Genomic DNA, 17477 nt, shown 5'->3' with positions numbered 1-17477 from the left:
GTCAGAGGAATCCCCAGGCAGCTAAAAGGAAGTGCAACACCCGACACACTTGGACGAGAACATTCACACGCATATCCACAGAAACTGGGAATTAAATGATAGCTCCGATGGAGCGGAAGCAGAAACTCTCTTCTCTGGGCTAGTCGCCCACACCCCAGGCTTCTGCATTTGCATCAAGCTCTGGGAATCACAAGGGATTCTCTGTGGGAGTGTCTGTGTGGCAGCAGGAGCTCTGCTGGGCCCTTCCCTGTCCCAGAGAACAAGGAGCTCTTCTCCCTGCGGATGCAAATGGACAGCATCTCTCCACATGGCTCCTCACAGCCGGCCACGTACGGAGCCCTGCGTCTTCCCTTAAGAAGGAAGATCAGCTGCTGAACAGAGCCGGCACCAAGCTGTGCATCTCCCTCAGGCATTTTGGGAGGGTGTGGATGTGGGTCAGGCTCTTGGCAAGGAGGATAACTGAGGCTTGAGCTCAAATTGGATTGTGAGGCTGAGTGTCACCTCCTGGGGAGTTGGGCAGATAAGATCATCTTACGGGAGAAGCTGGAGAGGGTGGAGGCCTGTGCAATCCCTGCACCTTGCAGCCCACACCCTCAAGTCAGCTCTTGCCCCAGATGCTTCATGCAGCTGGATTCAAAGCCAGCCAGGCCATCTAGTCGGCCACCCTGCCGGAGACACTCGGCCAGATTAGCTCCACTGTGTTAAACCAGTGTTGACAATACAGCTGGAAGGAAGCTGTGGGTCCCAATGTCTTGAGGGAGAGCACTCAGCACTCAGCACCAGCACGTGTGCGGCCAGGTCTGCCAGAGGGCGCCAGGAGGCTTCAGCACCTAACTTGAGAAGTGGTCCCAGGGCTCCGAACAGAGAAAGCACAACGCCTTTTGGCTTCCAATTGGCCTGATTTCAGGTGGCTTCCAGTGTTACCAGTGCTGCCAACCATTGCAGTTTGGGGCATTTTCCTAAGACTCCAACTCCTAGAGTCACAGGCTACCTGTCCCCTAAGATCACAGGGGCGGCTGTCAGGACCGCATGCACTCACCCTCGCCTGAGAATGAACGGCGGTGCACCTGCTCTCACCTGGGTGTGACAGCAAGGGCAGGGGTTAACCATGCCGAGTACAGCTCTACGCCTGCTGCAGCTGCAGCTGCACTGCTCTTCACACTCACACCAGCTGGAGGAGAGTTAGCACAGGTATAGGTACAAGAGCATAAACAAACAAACAAAGGACTCGCCCCCCCTTGGAAGCTGGAAGTCTTCAGGGGCCCCTTATAGGTGTATCTACTCCCTAGGTCTACCCATGGTTTTGTCCAAACCCCCTTATCAGCCATATACAAACCCATCAGGCACGTGCCTTTGAACCCACACTTGTTTGAATAGGGTTAAAGATGGTGGGTTAAATCCCAGGGACTTTGTTAAAGCCCTGCCCGGCCCGGCCCAGCCGGACGTCCTGCGTGGCACTAGCCAGAGAATGCTGTGAAAATTCAGAGGTTCTGGAATTGCCTCCCTGGGAGGTGAGCTCAAGACCCTTGGTATCTGGAGCCCACAGGCCGCCAAGCAGCAGCTGTGAGAATCTGGGCTTCCTCAAGCACGTGGGTTTTGTGGTGAACAAGTAAAGCTTGAAACTCCCTCCGAGCCCACGAGCTCAATACAAAGATTTCTTTCTGCAGGCAGTAACAATCTGGTGGGAGTGTGGGAGGCAGATGAAGAGACCTGCTGCCCCCGAACCTCCTGTCAATTAATGTCCACTGCTTGCCAATCCCACCTTCCTATATTAAGGGCAGATTTTTTTCCTCCCCTGCTGAGGTGTGAAATTTTACCCAGCCAAGGCCTGCTCTACACCAGGCCCAACAAGAGGGAGATAAGGGGGCAATTGCCCCAGGGCTCAGCCAAAGAGGCCCAGGGCTCCTGATGGCTGCTGGCTCTACTGCCACAGCCCAGGGCCCCTTTGAATAGCCACCGGAGCACTGTGCTGGGCACTCCAGTAGGTTCTGAGGGCCGGTGGGTGGCCCAGTTCTGCTCTCTGCTCCTTGCAGGGGCATGGAGCCAGGGAGCCCCCACGCTCTTGCCCAGGGACCTGCAGTTGTTGGCCCCCCAGGGCTACACACAGGATTTTGTACCCATAGGAGAACTTCTTTGGCAAAGTCCCACAAAGGATACTGGCGGCACAGGAAGGAGTAACAGCATGAGGGGTGTGTGAACCCACAGCTTGGGGAGACGAGCTCCCACAGCCCCATCCCCCCCACACTCACTGGAGCTCAGCCCCCCTTCCTGTGGCCACTGCTCCCCAGGGCAGTGCCCCAGTCATGCCCCAGAACATGCCCAGGGCTGGCCCTCACCTATTCCCTGGGAGGTGAGGCCAAGATTCTTGGTATTAGGTGCTTCCCTACCTCCCACCCCGACAGCCAAGCCACATGCCCCAGCGCTGGTGCCCAGCCTGCCTGCCCCAGCTTCTAGAATAGTAGCAACAGACTGGAGGGGGCGCAGCACATGCAGGGCCACCTAAGGCAGCCTGGGATGGCAATGCCTCCCCTGGCCTATGACAGCCACGGCCTAAGAGAGACTAAGCCAAAGAGCCAAGCCAGGTTCTCACAATCCCTCCCTGGCCCAGCCAGGTCCGGCCGGAGTGTAATGAGCAGAGTGCAGCCCTCAGGCAGCGTTTTCCCTTGCGCCGCAATGGAGGCAGATGGGTCTCTATATTCTGTGCCCACCCTGGCTTTAGGGCCTTCGCCGGAAGCCAACAGCTGCTTGAGGCCCTTGCAGTAACTCTCTGGGTCACATTCTACCCCCAGCTGTCACCGGCCGGTGTTACTGCCTTACAGGAGGAGACCAGAACCGAGGCTGCTCTGGTGGCAGCTTCAACACAGGTGCCCAGGGCAAGGGTAGGCCAGGGAGACATCTCCTCCATCAGCCCCTGATACTTGCTCACAAGCAAGAGGTTAGACCCAGAGCTGAAACTGTCCAACAGCTGCAAGCCCCCGTGCAGGTGGCACCATGCTCCTGCCATGGCGTTGCCTATGCACCTCCGCCACTTCAGGCCTTTGCAAACAGACCATTGTGTAAGGAATGTGCCAGCAGGAGCTCAGTGCTGCTGAAGGAGCTGAGGAATGTGTTCTGCAGAGGTCATTTGCATGAAAGGTGTGCATATGGAATACCTTGTAAACAAAGCCTGATGGGAGCAGGCAAAGCAGCAAAGTGAGGAGGTTTTGTCTATTGTAAACAACACGTTGTTGTAAAGTCACAATTTAGGCTATCACCCAGTGCAAGAATTGTGGAGTCTCAACAATGCTTGAAGTTTTGTTGGTGGGGGTGGGGGGTGGTTACAGGGCAGCCATCACTACTGAGTAAGATATAGATTGCAAGGGCTCCCCCCTCAAAGCATTGTGTGAGGGCAGGGCAGAACACAACACAATACCCAGCCCAACCCTTTGGAGCTGCTAGGCATTGATTTCTTGTCTCTGGACTTGGCTAGGGAGAATATTGGAACCATCTTAGCAGTGACTGACCACTATACCCAGTAGGTTCAGGTCTACCCCATGCATGACCAGAAAGCCACCACCATAGCACGAGTATTGTGGGAAAAGTACTTTTCAGTGTTTGGACTCCCAACTTGGATACACTTTGTCCAGGGGCAAGACTTTGAGAGTTGTCTCCTGAAGGAGGTGCTGAAGGTAGCAGGAATAAAAAAGTCCAGGACAACCCCTTACCACCCACAAGGTGACCCTCAGCCAGAATGATTTAACCAAACTCTATTGGATATGATGGGGACATTGCGTCCTGAGCAGAAGGCATCCTGGAGTCAACGGCTACGTCTACACAGCCGTGTCTACACGTGCACGCTACTTCGAAGTAGTGGAACTAACTTCGAAATAGCACCCGTCACGGCTACACGTGTCGGGCGCTATTTCGAAGTTAACTTCGACGTTAGGCGGCGAGACGTCGAAGTCGCTAACCCCATGAGGGGATAGGAATAGCGCCCTACTTCGACGTTGAACGTCGAAGTAGGGACCGTGTAGTTGTTGCGCGTCCCGCAACTTCGAAATAGCGGGGTCCGCCATGGCAGCCATCAGCTGAGGGGTTGAGAGACGCTCTCTCTCCAGCCCCTGCGGGGCTCTATGGTCACCGTGGGCAGCAGCCCTTAGCCCAGGGCTTCTGGCTGCTGCTGCGGCAGCTGGGGATCCATGCTGCAGGCACAGGGTCTGCAACCAGTTGTCGGCTCTGTGGATCTTGTGTTGTTTAGTGCAACTGTGTCTGGGAGGGGCCCTTTAAGGGAGCAGCTTGCTGTTGAGTCCGCCCTGTGACCCTGTCTGCAGCTGTGCCTGGCACCCTTATTTCGATGTGTGCTACTTTGGCGTGTAGACGTTCCCTCGCAGCACCTATTTCGATGTGGTGTCGAAGTTGAACATCGACGTTGCCAGCCCTGGAGGACGTGTAGACGTTACTCATCGAAATAAGCTATTTCGATGTAGGCTTCACGTGTAGACGTAGACCACGTGCCCCAAACTTCGAAATGGCCATGCAAATGAGCTCATGGGAATAAGGGGACTTCGAAGTAGGCGGGGCCCTTTTGAAAAGGAGCCCCGTCTGGATGCGCCGCGCGGCGGCAAGGCGTGTCAATTTCGAAGCGCCGCTGCCGCCCGCATGCTAATGAAGCGCTGAATATGCATTTCAGCGCTTCATTAGTAAACTTCGAAATGGCCATTTGCATGGCCATTTCGAAGTTTGGGGCACGTGTAGACACGGCCAACATGTTGTATTTTTGGTGCATGCCTACAATACCACGCAGAACGATGCTACCAGAACCACCCCATATTTGCTGATGTTTGGACAAGAGCCCACACTACCCATAGACCTATGCTTTGGATGTCAGAGGATGGGAACAGCTATGAGACGCATCTGCAGTATGTTTCCCGACTAAGGGAAAAGCTGTAGGATGCCTACCGTTTGGCTACAGCAGCTGTCCGCAAGAACGCAGACCATAACAAACACCGTTATGATGCAAGAGTGCGCCTGCAGGAGCTCCAGCCTGGGGACAGAGTTCTTCTGCGGAATCTAGGGGTTGCTGGCAAACACAAGATTGCTGATAGATGGAAGGCAACACCCCACCTGGTGGTGGAAAGACTTAGGGACCTGCCAGTCTATGGGATTAAATCTGAGAGTGGGTCAGGACCAATGAAAACAGTACATAGAAATCTCCTACTGCCCATGGAAGAATTGGTTGGTGCCCCTTCTGAGGGGGATTATGACATGGGACCAGGACAAGAAGAAAGTTCAAGGCCACATTCACTACCCACACAGGCAGTGGGCACTGTGGGGCTAATCTACCTTTACCCAGCACCTTTGAGAGCGAATCTGAAGAGGATGAGGCTCCCATGGAGTATCTCAGAATGGGAACCAGAGCCTGCCGAATCCTATCAAGTGAGCATGGGGAAAGTTCAACTTCTTCAGCGCTAAATCCCAGGGCAGAGGTGTTTAGGCCTGTGGCTGGAAACCCTCCTCCCACAACAAGACTAGACTCGGGTGAAGAATTTGTCCCTTTTACAGACAGTCTGGAGGAGAACCAAGCATGTGTAGCTACACCTCAATTAGCAGACGGAGATGATATGCAAGTAGAAGGTGTCACTCATGGCTGGGACATCCCTCTGCATGAGCAAGAGATACAAGGGCCTATGCCAGTTCAAAGGAAATCCTCGGGAGGGCCCCCCTTGCTCCTGTCCTCAGAAGAGGCTCCCACAGCCCCTGTTATTCCCACACTCAATAGGTGAGATACAGTTATAAAGCTGGTAAATAGACTAACTGAGGAGGCACCTGGAGTGGTTGGGGAGGACATAATACACCTGGTGCACAGACTTGTGGAAGCCATAGTGGGTTTTCTCAGACCCTTAGAAGGGAACTCACATGGATGGTGTAAGCAGAAGTGGGATTTGCTGGGATGTCAAATTCTGGACTGGGGGGAAGATGTAAGGAATGAGCCAGCAGGAGCTCAATAGTGCTGAAGGAGTTGGGGAATGTGTCCTGCAGAGATCATTTGCATGAAAATACAAAGGTGTGCATATGTAATGCCTTGTAAACAAAGCCTCATGGGAGCAGGCAAAGCAAAGAGGTTTTGTCTATTGTAAACAACACGTTGTTGTAAAGTCACAATTTATGCTATCACCCAGTGTAAGAATCGTGGAGTCTCAACAATGCTTGAAGTTTTGTGGGGTACAGGGCAGTCACCCCTACTGGTAAGATATGGATTACAGAGGGCTCCCCCCCTCAAAGCATTGGGTGAGAGGAAAGAGATGATGATTAAGTCAGGTGGTTGGCTGGGTTTTGTCTATACAGCTGTAAGACTGGTTTGATTAGGTTCCTCTCCCCTATTCACAGGTAGACCTCAAGCGGGTCTATAACTATTCTGTGAGAATCCATCTTGGTAGATGCTGTGGTTAGACCCAGAGCTGAGTACCACTATGAGCTGGAATCAGAGTTTTGTTTACAGCAAAATGCACAAGACAGCAGTGGATAGACTGATAGTGCAACTGGCAGCAGACCAGTAGGAGGAGCAGTAGCAGACAGACAGCACAACTGGTGGCCAGCCAGTAGGAGGAGCAGCAGCAGTGGATGGCCGGCAGGTGTGACCGGCTGACGGGCAGTGGGCAGCTGGCAGAGAGCAAGCAGACCGCTAGAGCAGCATAAAGGGGGCACTGCCCCACGTTCAGTGAGGGAGTGCATCAGGGTGATGTGTCAGGGCCTGCACGGACTGGACCGACTTGTAAGTGGGGCTTTTGAATGGGGGTACGGAGGAAGTTTGGGTGTGTGGATTGGCTGTTGACAGCATTGGACTGGGGAGCTGGAGAAGCCAAGGACACTGCTCAATCCACTTGCGCTGGCAGAGTTACTTGAGGGTTGGTTATGAACTCTGGGTGTGGGATTTCCCAAGCTTATGCCAACTGCCTTTTCTGCTTCTTTCACTAAAAGTTTCTTTCCTACACTCAGACTCGGTGCTGGCGAGTGGGGAAGCATTTCCTCTCCGAGGTGCCTGCGGGTGTGTGAATTTCCCAGGCTACTGGGTGGGGGCTCGAGCCGGTTCTGTGTGAGATGGATGAAAAGAAACCCCTAGATATTGCACCCAGCCCTGATTGCTGCCGACTCCTTCTGGCAGAAGGGTTATAATTGTAACAGCACTAACCTGCTTAGCTTCTATCCCTTCCGTTCCCCACTGTTCCAGCAAGCTCCATGTCACTTGCTTAGGTGGGGAGGTTCATCCTGTATGGCCCAGAGCCCTGCATGGGCACACAGAGGGGGATTTGTGTTTCCCCTCTTTGGGGGCTGTGGTGGGTCCAGCACAGGCCATGGCAACTTGCTCCCCTATTGCAGGGTACATTACCAGAGTCCTTTCTTGGGCAAACCCCTCACTTCCACTTCCCATCTAGGGAACTCAGTGCTCTGCTGGGGGAGAGGATCGAAAGGTGAAGAGCTGGGGCACAGAAAGCCCTGGGCTCCATGCAGGCTGTCTGGTCATGGACACAGCCACTGCTCATGTCTACAGCCCAAGGGTGTGCACCCAAAGCAGGGCTGCTCCGCAACTCAGCTCTGCTCCTCCCTCTGCCATCACAACAGTCCGAGCAGCTCCCCTCCCATCCCACACAAATGCACACCCACCACTTTCCCCAAAGCTCGGGATGGAGAGTTACTTAGAAACTCCAGTGCTCGGGCCAGCTCTGCAAGAGGCATTCCCCAGTCCTTTGGGGACAGGACGCCAGACTAGCCAAAGGGCACACCACTTCCTCCTTCCTATTCACAGCTGCATGCAGCCAAGCTGGGCCGGATGCTGCTCGGAGCTTTCGAGGTGGAGAGGTCTGAGCATTTCCTAACATTGCGCTGACCTGGTATAACAGCTTGGTGGAGATTGCCCCAGAGGCTGCTCGCTAATGCTAAAGCAATAGGAAATCCATCAGAAACCACTGGCTGTGTGAGTGCAGTTCCACCTGCAAAAACCTTCCATCAGCCCATTCCCTCCAGCCACAGAGGCCTATTTTGTTCTATCAGAGCTTCATGGTGCTGTCTCCCAGCCACTGCCTCTCTCGACCAGCCCATAACCTGCACAGGGCCGCGCAGGGGCTCCTTCCTGGGGCACAGCAGCCAGGGCAGGCAAAGTAGCTGAGCGCCTCCCTGCTGCAGCACAGGCTGCCCAGAAGGGGCACACACAAGCACCCCCCCCCCAACGACTCCATCCTGGCCTGGGAGACTCTGGCTCCAGTGCCCCTGCCCCGGCAGTGGGGATTAGACCTGAGGTGCATGGACTGAAACGAGACCAGCGTTTCCCTGACCCCCTGCCACAGAGTGACCCCCCAGCACACAGAGGGTGAGGTCACAGAAGCAAACCTCTCTTCTGGAGGGCAACAGATCTGAGCAAGTGGGGCACTCGCCACACATCCCCCCTCTTGCCTGGCTGCTGAGCTACAAAGCCCTCTCCCTCCCCCTGCCCTGCGCCAGGGACATCACCACCCCGCTAGCCAACTGCGTGAGCGCGGCTCAGTCTCTCCTTGCACTGCACTCTCACCATTTGCTAAGGCTCGAAAAGAGGTGGCGAAGAGACACTGTCACCAGAGAGCTCTAGAGCTGAGAAATGCCAGCAGCTGTGCTCAGGAACTTGTAGGGCTGCCCCTGGGTTTTGGCGGGGAATAAAACTGCTCATTACCAAGCACTGGACACAGCAGCTTGTTCTGAGCCTGTCCTGTTCTCCTCAGCAGCAGGGGGCCTTCCTTCCTTCCTTCCTTGCCTCCTCACAAGGGGTTGCCGCCCCCAAGAGTTGGGGGAAGAGGACAAGGGGAGGGAACTGGCCCTATCAACCCAAGGGCTCAGACTATGGTGCCCTGCTCCATGCCCCCGCCCCTCTGATTCAGACCTTGGCTATACAAAAGGGTTTCCCTGGCATCAGGTTACTTTGGTGTAATTTACATAGCACAGGGATGTGAATAATCCAACCACATTACACCGACCTGCCGCCGGTTTAGACAGTGCTATGCCAGGAGAGCATCTCCTGCCACCCTAGCCATGGCCTTTCACAGATGCACGAGTTCAGCCAACAGGACAAGTCTCTTCTGTGAGCTTCAGCATCTCAGCCACAAGCACTACGACAGCACAACTCCACCAGGAAACTGAATACACTTCTAGCAGAGGTGGTTACATTCATTTCCTTTTGCGCAACTGACGTGATGCAGGCTTTAGTGCCTGGAAAGATCCTGTGTTTGTCTGTTGAAAGCAGCACATGCACCCAAATGTGCTGCCAGTTTGGCAAACAACATTGCTCATGAACACACCTCTTCCTGAAGCGGATCTGTCCCAAAGGCGTGAGGGCATCATGCCGGGGGTGTTTATGGATGCCATCCACAGCAGGATGCTGGCACCTTCCTAGCAGGGTTTCTGCTGATTGCGAGAGAAATGCCATATTATGAAGGATTCTCGCAAATACTCCAGCCCTTTGAGGGATGTAGCAAGGACAGAAACGAGCCATTCTTCAGCATGAAGCTGTGGTTCCTTTGCTCCATAATGAGGTATCTGGATTGTTGCTTCTCTTTGCACGTTTATGCTAGTGATTCTCAGAGGTTCCCACAGGGGGGACAGGTCACAGCTAAGGTTCTCTCTAAGCCAGTGAGGGGCCACCCAAGCTAATGAGTGGGCTGCATGAGAACCCTTCCATCATCTCGGGAACCACAAGACTGTCACACCCAAGACAGTCTCCCGGGAGAGCAGAGGTTTCCTCCCTGCAGCCGGGTACCCAGAACTTGCTGGGTGAACTGACTGAACCGTAGCAGGGCTCTGATTGGCCTGGCTCTTCTAAGCAATGTTGTGTGCAATCAAAATGCACCTCACTTCACATGCCTTTGCTTGACTGTGTCGCTGTAGTAACACCGGTAGGGAAAAACCTCTCCAGCGGGAAGCCAGCAGAATCTGTCAGCCCTGGGCCTGGTCAATAGGAGACCAAAGGCCTTGTGGGCCACACATTGCCCACCCCCACGCTGAGCTGTGCAGCTCCCTAATAACCCCTGTGCAGGGGCTCAGGGCCACTGCGGCAGCTCCCTGCTGTTGGGGCCAGAGGAGCACACCTCTCCTCCAGCCTGCAGCAGATGGGGGAGAGGCAAGCTCCTCTGACCCCAGCAGCAGAGCCACACTGAGGAGGCACGAGGGGCTGCAGCCTCTAAAGCCCTTGTATTCTGGGCCGGCCATTCGTGGCATGGCAGGAAAGGGGAGAGGCAGCAATGCATGAAGCCATCTGCCATACCAGGAAGCTCTGTCTCCACAGCTCCCGTTGGCCAGGCGATCATTGCCAATCGGAGCTGCAGGGAGCAGTGCTGCAGGCAAGCATGGGCAGCACACATCCCCCTGTATCTTCTCCCCACTCCCAACAGGAGTTGCCCCAGATAAGTATCCTACACTCCACCCCAGCTGAAAGCCCCCTCCAGCAACCTAGCTCGCTCCTAGGTCCCACACCACTGCCCCAACCTACTGCACTGAGCCCCTTGGGCCCCAGCCTCAGCACACATTGTCCATGTGCAGTGAATTTGTTATGTGCACCGGTATGGAAGGGATGCATCTGCTGGCGCACAGAAAAGCCGTTCCACACACAGGCCTAGAGTAGTGCAAACACTGCTTGCAGTGAGATGAGATGGCTGGCCAAAGGTAGATCACCTCACCCAGCACTGAAAGGGCTCTGCTGGGTCAGGGCATCAGAACGGCTTGCTAGCATGCAGCCACACTCCAGTAACTTAGGAAGCAGCTGAATACTTCCATTTCCAGAGGGAGCCAAACAGGAATTCAGGAAGCAGACTGACTCCCAGATCAGGGTGTCCTTTGCACCATCTGCTGCCGCACAGAACTCTCCCTCCACCCCCGCCCCCTGGCATCAGCCTCATGGGCAGATGTACATGGAGCCCAGTGCAGCTGATGAAAGTTCTGGAGAAAAGCACCTGCAGCCCCCAGGACAAGGATCTTCATGTTGCTGCAGTACCTGCTCTTTGTCCTGGATGGGGAAGTCCCATCACAGGTGTCAGCCCAGGGACATCCCCATCTCTCAAAGACCCAGGAGTCCTAAATGGCAGACTGTGGAAGAGCCCCATCCTCAGGAAGCAAGGAAGACTTTCCCCCTCCTGGCTGGTTTCCAAGAGAAACGTTATGCTTACGTAACGCCGACAGACCCGGCTCACCTGCAACAGGGATTGAACCTACAATCATAGGGGCTAAAGCCACATGAGCTAAAGGCCAGCTGGCTCTCAGCCAAGGCTGTAGAGCAGAGACTTCACTCACCCTAGCATGAGGTCTCAGTACCTCTGGGTACTATACTTAAAACCAGCTCCACTTGGACAGTTTTCACAGAGGACTAAAGTGATTCAGCAAAGCTGGGGCATCAGCAGGGGGCTGGGACGGGAGCTGGAGGGGCTGCACGTCAGGAACTGAGAGCACTGGCAGAACCAGGGAAGTGTGTGGGAAGCCAGTTGGTGTGGAGATGCCCTGGCATAGCTGGGCCAGATGGGGACCCAGGACGGGAAAGAAGCCACTCATGCAGACTGACCCTGCAGCAGTAGTTGCACCCCCCATCTGACAGTCTGGGCACAGATGCACACCTGCTAACAAGGGCAGAGATCCCCCAGACCCACTCTGACCAGGTGCTGAGAGTTGTGGCCGCTTCCTAGCCCCAGGTGGTTCTGACACTGGCAGAAACAAACCCTCAGGGGTCAGGTCAGGCCTGGGCATTTTCAGAAATAAGCTCCTCCCCTCTCTGCTCTTACAATGTAATGTGATTCGATTAATTGATTTTTTTTTAAAAAGCCTGTGTCGCTGCAGCATCTGATGTCTCATGCAGATTCAATGCAGCCTCCTGGAGACCAGTGCAGAGAGCCGTCCTTCACACCCCCCCACAGCATCAGCCCGGAGAAGTAACTCAGCCCTCCCCAAGCAGAAGAACTAGTGAGAGGAAGCATGGCGCACAGCCCTCAGCAGATGAGCAAGCTGGTAATGGAGCTGGGCTGGTTCCTCTGACTAGCATCCCTTGCGCCAAGTGTCAGTCCACGGAAGTCCATGCCCAGCAGGGCAAGATCAGAATCAGGTACAGCCTGACAGCAGAAGCACCTTTCCAGATAAAGAGGAACAGAAAGCCCAGGGCCTGCCCTGCCCTGGTTGCTGTGAGAACACTACCTACATTAACCAGTACTGGAAGCTATTCAGTGCAGACACCTTCTCTCCCTGTGTCTCAGGGTGTGGCACAATCAGACCCTACCACGGTTCAAGAGAACACGCTGCATGCTGCCTCGCTGGGAACCTGCAATGCAGCGAACATGCTCCATCTACAGCACCTGGGCCTGACTTTCATCTCACCACCTGGTGCAAGTCAGGGATAATGCTACTGTCAAAAATAGAGTTGCACTGGCACAAGCAGAGTTAGAATCTGGCACATGGGGGGCAAGTTCCCTCAATGTGCACAAGGTCCCCATTAGCATCCCTTATCCCAGAGAGAAGTACCACACAGCAGATACTGGCACTAAGACTGATAGCAGAGAACACTCAGCAAAAGAACGAGAACATCTACAATTGCTTCATCTATTTTCAGAAGGCAGTTGACAGTATAGATCAGAAAATGACTTGGGCAGCGTTGGAGTCGTACAGAGAGGATAGCAGACTGGTACGGTTGTTGAAGGATATCAGTGACAATGTGGAGGCCAACTGGAAAGGTTCAAGTTTCGTGGGAGGGCTGGGGGAGCTGGGGAGGTTAGGGTATGGCAGGTGAGAACATGCAGAGAGTTGTGAAGTTGGCTAGAATGAGTAGAGGTAGGAGACAAGGGCTACGTCTACACGTGCACACTACATCAAAATAGCTTATTTCGACGTAGCGACATCGAAATAGTCTATTTCGATGAATAACGTCTACATGTCCTCCAGGGCTGGCAATGTCGACGTTCAACTTCGACGTTGGGCAGCACCACATCGAAATAGGCGCTGCGAGGGAACGTCTACACGCCAAAGTAGCACACATCGAAATAAGGGTGCCAGGAACAGCTGCAGACAGGGTCACAGGGCAGACTCAACAGCAAGCCACTCCCTTAAAGGGCCCCTCCCAGACACAGTTGCACTAAACAACACAAGATCCACAGAGCCGACAACTGGTTGCAGACCCTGTGCATGCAGCATGGATCCCCAGCTGCCGCAGCAGCAGCCAGAAGCCCTGGGCTAAGGGCTGCTGCACACAACGACCATAGAGCCCCGCAGGGGCTGGAGAGAGAGCATCTCTCAACCCCTCAGCTGATGGCCGCCATGGCGGACCCCGCTATTTCGATGGTGCGGGACGCAGATCGTCTACACATGCCCTACTTTGACGTTCAACTTCGAAGTAGGGCGCTATTCCCATCCCCTCATGGGGTTAGCGACTTCGACGTCTTGCCACCTAACGTCGATTTCAACTTCGAAATAGAGCCCAACACGTGTAGCCGTGATGGGCGCTATTTCGAAGTTGGCGCCGCTACTTCGAAGTAGCGTGCACGTGTAGACACAGCGAAGGAGATCTGATATCACCGAGTATCTTCATCACGCACCTAGAGAGAGCGATGGACAAGATCAAGGAAGACGTGGAAAGGATACCTGAGCACGGGATAAGAATTAATAACTCGAGGCTCACTGATGATGCAGCTATCATTGAGGAAGACGAAGAGCAGCTAGTGAGAACGGTGCAGGTGCCAAACGAGGAAGGAAACAGTGCAGACTGATTATGAACATTGACAAAATGAAGTCAATGGTATTTGGAGATATGGAAAGAGGAAGGACGATCTGTGTAGATGGGATTGAACTGGAGAAGACATGATCTAGACTGTGAGAAGGAAATAGCGACTAGAACAGCGAAAGCAAGAGCGAGTTTGAAGGCGATGGATAAGATCTGGAAAAGCAGAGCAGTTAGCTTAGGAGCGAAGCAGAGTGTATTGAAAACGTGTATTCAGCAGCATGTTGTACAGATGTGAGACATGGGAGACAACGAAAGATTTGAAGAGGAGGATATTGGCCTTTGAGAAGAGTTGTTACAGAAAGATCCTGAGAATAGGATGGACGGAGACGGTCACCAAGGAGAAATTCTATCGGAAGATACAGCTGCAAGACAACCTGCTGCAGAAGGTTGCACAACAAAAGTTACAGCTATTGGGGCATGTCTGCAGAATGAACAACGCACGGAAAGTCAAGGCCCCGGCACTCAGCACAACGGAGGGTGGGAGCAGGAGAGGCAGACCCCGCAGAGACTGGGCAGACCATGTAGTAGATTGGTGCGGAGCTAGTCTACAGAAACTCAGCTGCTCCACACTGGATGGGGACAGAGGGAAGGACATAGTGAGGGAGGTGTGGGGCCCAGTGGGTGCTGAGCCCAGGGCTGTCCCTGAGGATGATCCCAGCTTTCCCAGAGGGGGCCAGGCCTGTTGCCCAGAGCTCAGCACGGCTGCCGGGCGGCATCTGCTCTTTTCCGACGCTTTCAGCCCACGTGACCCTGGAGAAACTTGTTCCCACTCTGCTCCAGGCGGCCTGGTGCTGAGCAGCCCCAAGCCCCTGCCCCAAGCCCGCCGGCACGAGGTCTGCTGGGAGCAGGCCTGGCTGCTGCGGGAGCCCCAGTGTCACTGGGGCGCGCTGAGCTGGGAGGGGAGAGGCAGCCCCTTGGCACCCTGAGCCCAGGCGCGGGGTCCGCATGGCCCTGCGTGGGGACCAGAATCATCTGCGGCGTGCGGGAGGGGACGCGTCACGTGGCATCACCCCGCCGGCGCCCGGGACCCGGGACCACGCTGTGGGGCACGGGCCAAGATGGGGCAATGGCAGCGCGCCCCCCAGCAGGGCTCGGGTCCCGCCTCGCTGGCGCAGCCCACACCCCACCGGGCCCAGCGCCCTGGCGCTCTCCCCGCCCCGGCCCCAGCTCCCCCCGCCTCCCGCCAAACTTGAACCTTCCCCGTTAGCCGCCGACCGGCCCGGCCCTGTGACTCGCCCCCCCGCGCCGCAGGGGCTGGGCATCAAGGCCCTCTCGGGAGAGGCACCAGCCGGGACTGCGGGGGCCCCTGCCCAGCCTGCTGGATCGAGCCCCCGGAGCCGGGCTCCTTGCAACCCGCTGGCGCCAGCGAGCCCTGCGGGAAAGACGCTCCCGCGGCTGCAGCCAGGCCCGCCCGGAGCAGAGCGAGGAAGCCAGGTGCCAACTCTGCACGCGCGGGCTCCGCCGGTCCCGGAGCCCTGCGACCGGCGCCGCGGCCAGGCTGGAAAGGGCGTCCCCGGGCAGCCTGGAGCTCCAGCCGAGCCGGCCCCGGGCCGAGCCGCAGCGACTCGCGCGGCTGGGAGCTGTCCCGGGCCGTGGGGGGGCGGGGGGCTCTGGGCCTGGGGGGGGGGCGGGGTGCACCGAATCGGGGATGGGGCGGGGGGCGCCGGGCCGGGCGGGGGGCAGAGGCTGTGGGGGTCCGAGTTCCATCCCCGCCAGAGGAGCCCCCGCGAACCCGGCTGCGCGGCTCGGCTCCGCGCTCCTACCTGCGGGACGCTCCGACTGCCGGGGCGCGCTCTGGACCCGGGTGTCCCGGCCGGGCGGCTACTTAAAGGCGGGGGGGGGGCGGTACTGAAGCTCCTCCCCGACCCGATCGGGCGCACATCAAAGGGCACAGCGCGCAACGCTGCCCCCTGCTGGGCCGGGCGGGGCAGGCGCCAAGGGGGCAGAGGGCCGCGGCTGCACGTGGCCCTGTGCTCTTTGCCCACCTGCACCCCTGGGCGGGACAGCAGGACCCCCAGCGCGGGGAGGGCTGCGGGGACGCAGGCCTCCAGCCCAGGGGCATGAGCAGCTGGGACCAGATGGGGCAACACAGGCTCTGGTCTGCTGCCATCTGCTCTTTCCTGGATCCCTCCCGCTCCTTAGTGCATCTGCCCAGGGGCCCCTTATGTCTGCCGTTGGGTGCTCCCCTCCCCTCCCCACCGCACACACCGCCCCAGCTGCACCTCACTACCCTGTCACTGCTGCAGCCTGTGAGGTGTGGTGGGGGCTGCTGTGCCCCAGGCTCAGGCCAAGGGAGCGGGCAGCCCGGCTCGGATGCCCTGTGTCGTTACCGCTGTTGAACACTGGTAGTATGGTGCACAAACAGGGAGTGACATGCTGTCCACGAGGAGCACCTGCCAAAAGCCAGGTGGTAGGAGCCAGCTGCTGTGGCACAGACAGTTGCCAAAGTCGACTTTGAACCTACCAGATCATTTTGTCCATGTATATAGAGGCAGCATTCCCAGAGCCCTCAGATCAGCCAGAGAAGAGGCACCAAGAGAAGTGACTTGCTCAAAGTCACCCAGGACTTCAGTGGCAGAGGTCAGACCCCAATCCCTGGAGGCCAATCCCAGAGCACTATTCCCAGACAACTTCCCTATCACAGTGACAAGATCCCTGAAGAAAACAGAGCACTTCAGACAAAAGCCACTGATTGATGAATCTGTTGGGTGCCCAGACACTTAGGCTGTGGCCACACTTGGCCAAAACTTCAAAATGGCCATGCTAATAGTGAAATTGAAGGATACTACAGAGGCGCTGTAATGAATATTCAGTGCCTCATTAGCATGTTGCTGGCCATGGCACTTTGCAAGCGCCATGTTTCGATCACGTGCGGCTCAACTGATAAGAATAAGGGGATTTCGAAGTCTGCAGGGTCCTTTCAAAGAGGGCCCTGTGTAGCCAAGCTGCATGTGATTGAAATGTGGCACTTGCTAATAAGGCACTGAATATTCATTTCAGCGCCTCATTAGTATCCTCCAATTTGGCCATGAGCATGGCCTTTTTGAAGTTTTGGCCAAGTGTGGCCACAGCCTTAAGTGTTAGAAATGCCCAAAGATCGATTTCTAAACCTCCTGTCAGAGCAAAAGCTAGGTACTAAAGTGAGCTCCAGTTCTTCATTGCAGTTTATCCAGAAGTCAGTCCAGCCTCACTTCTTTAAGGGCTAGTTGTGCAGCAAGGACTGGTTGCATTGGTGAACCAGGACTTGGACCTTGAACAGGGGAAAGTACTCTGAGACATGGCTCCCCAAGCTGTGTGGAGTCAACAGCATGATAAAGTCCATCAGATTTGATCTCTGTCCAGAAAAGTTGTTAAGTTAAAAGTAAAAAGCAAGAGCTATCCAGGCACGGAAACAGCACTTCAGCAGCTCCAAGATGTCACTTCCTTAGCAGCCAGTGTGTCCTAGTGACACATCGTAATCCACCGAAGTAGTAGCACTGGATGAGGGTTGAGTGCAGTTGTTCTAAGGGGCCTCACTTCCGTCCCCCTCCCCCTCATGAGAGGCACTGGGAAGGAAGGCAACATAAAACCCCTACTTCCCTCTCCTTATGGGATGTGAACAAGCATTCAATGCCAAAAGGAGGCAAGCTCCCCCCATGACAGGAGGGCATGGCTAGTCTGGTGGTCCTCTGAAATACGTTCACTGTACAAGGCTCGTTGGCATGTAAGTCCCTGAAGGAGGAGTGGA

At 55.7% G+C, this 17477-nt stretch overlaps 1 protein-coding gene across 1 annotated transcript in view; it reads right to left on the bottom strand.

Annotated features, from left to right (window-relative positions):
* Positions 1 to 15543, bottom strand: part of ALPL (alkaline phosphatase, biomineralization associated) — a 66509-nt gene extending 50966 nt beyond the window's left edge. Inside the window, exon 1 of the mRNA XM_074975742.1 lies at positions 15514 to 15543. The gene's annotated coding sequence lies outside the window, so the exon portion shown is untranslated. The remainder of the gene's footprint in view (positions 1 to 15513) is intronic.
* Between the last annotated feature and the right edge of the window lie 1934 nt (positions 15544 to 17477).

This window comes from Carettochelys insculpta, chromosome 23 (assembly GCF_033958435.1).
Source record: "Carettochelys insculpta isolate YL-2023 chromosome 23, ASM3395843v1, whole genome shotgun sequence".
Classification (NCBI taxonomy): Eukaryota; Metazoa; Chordata; order Testudines; family Carettochelyidae; genus Carettochelys; species Carettochelys insculpta.
This window is presented reverse-complemented; position numbering and strand designations above follow the sequence as displayed.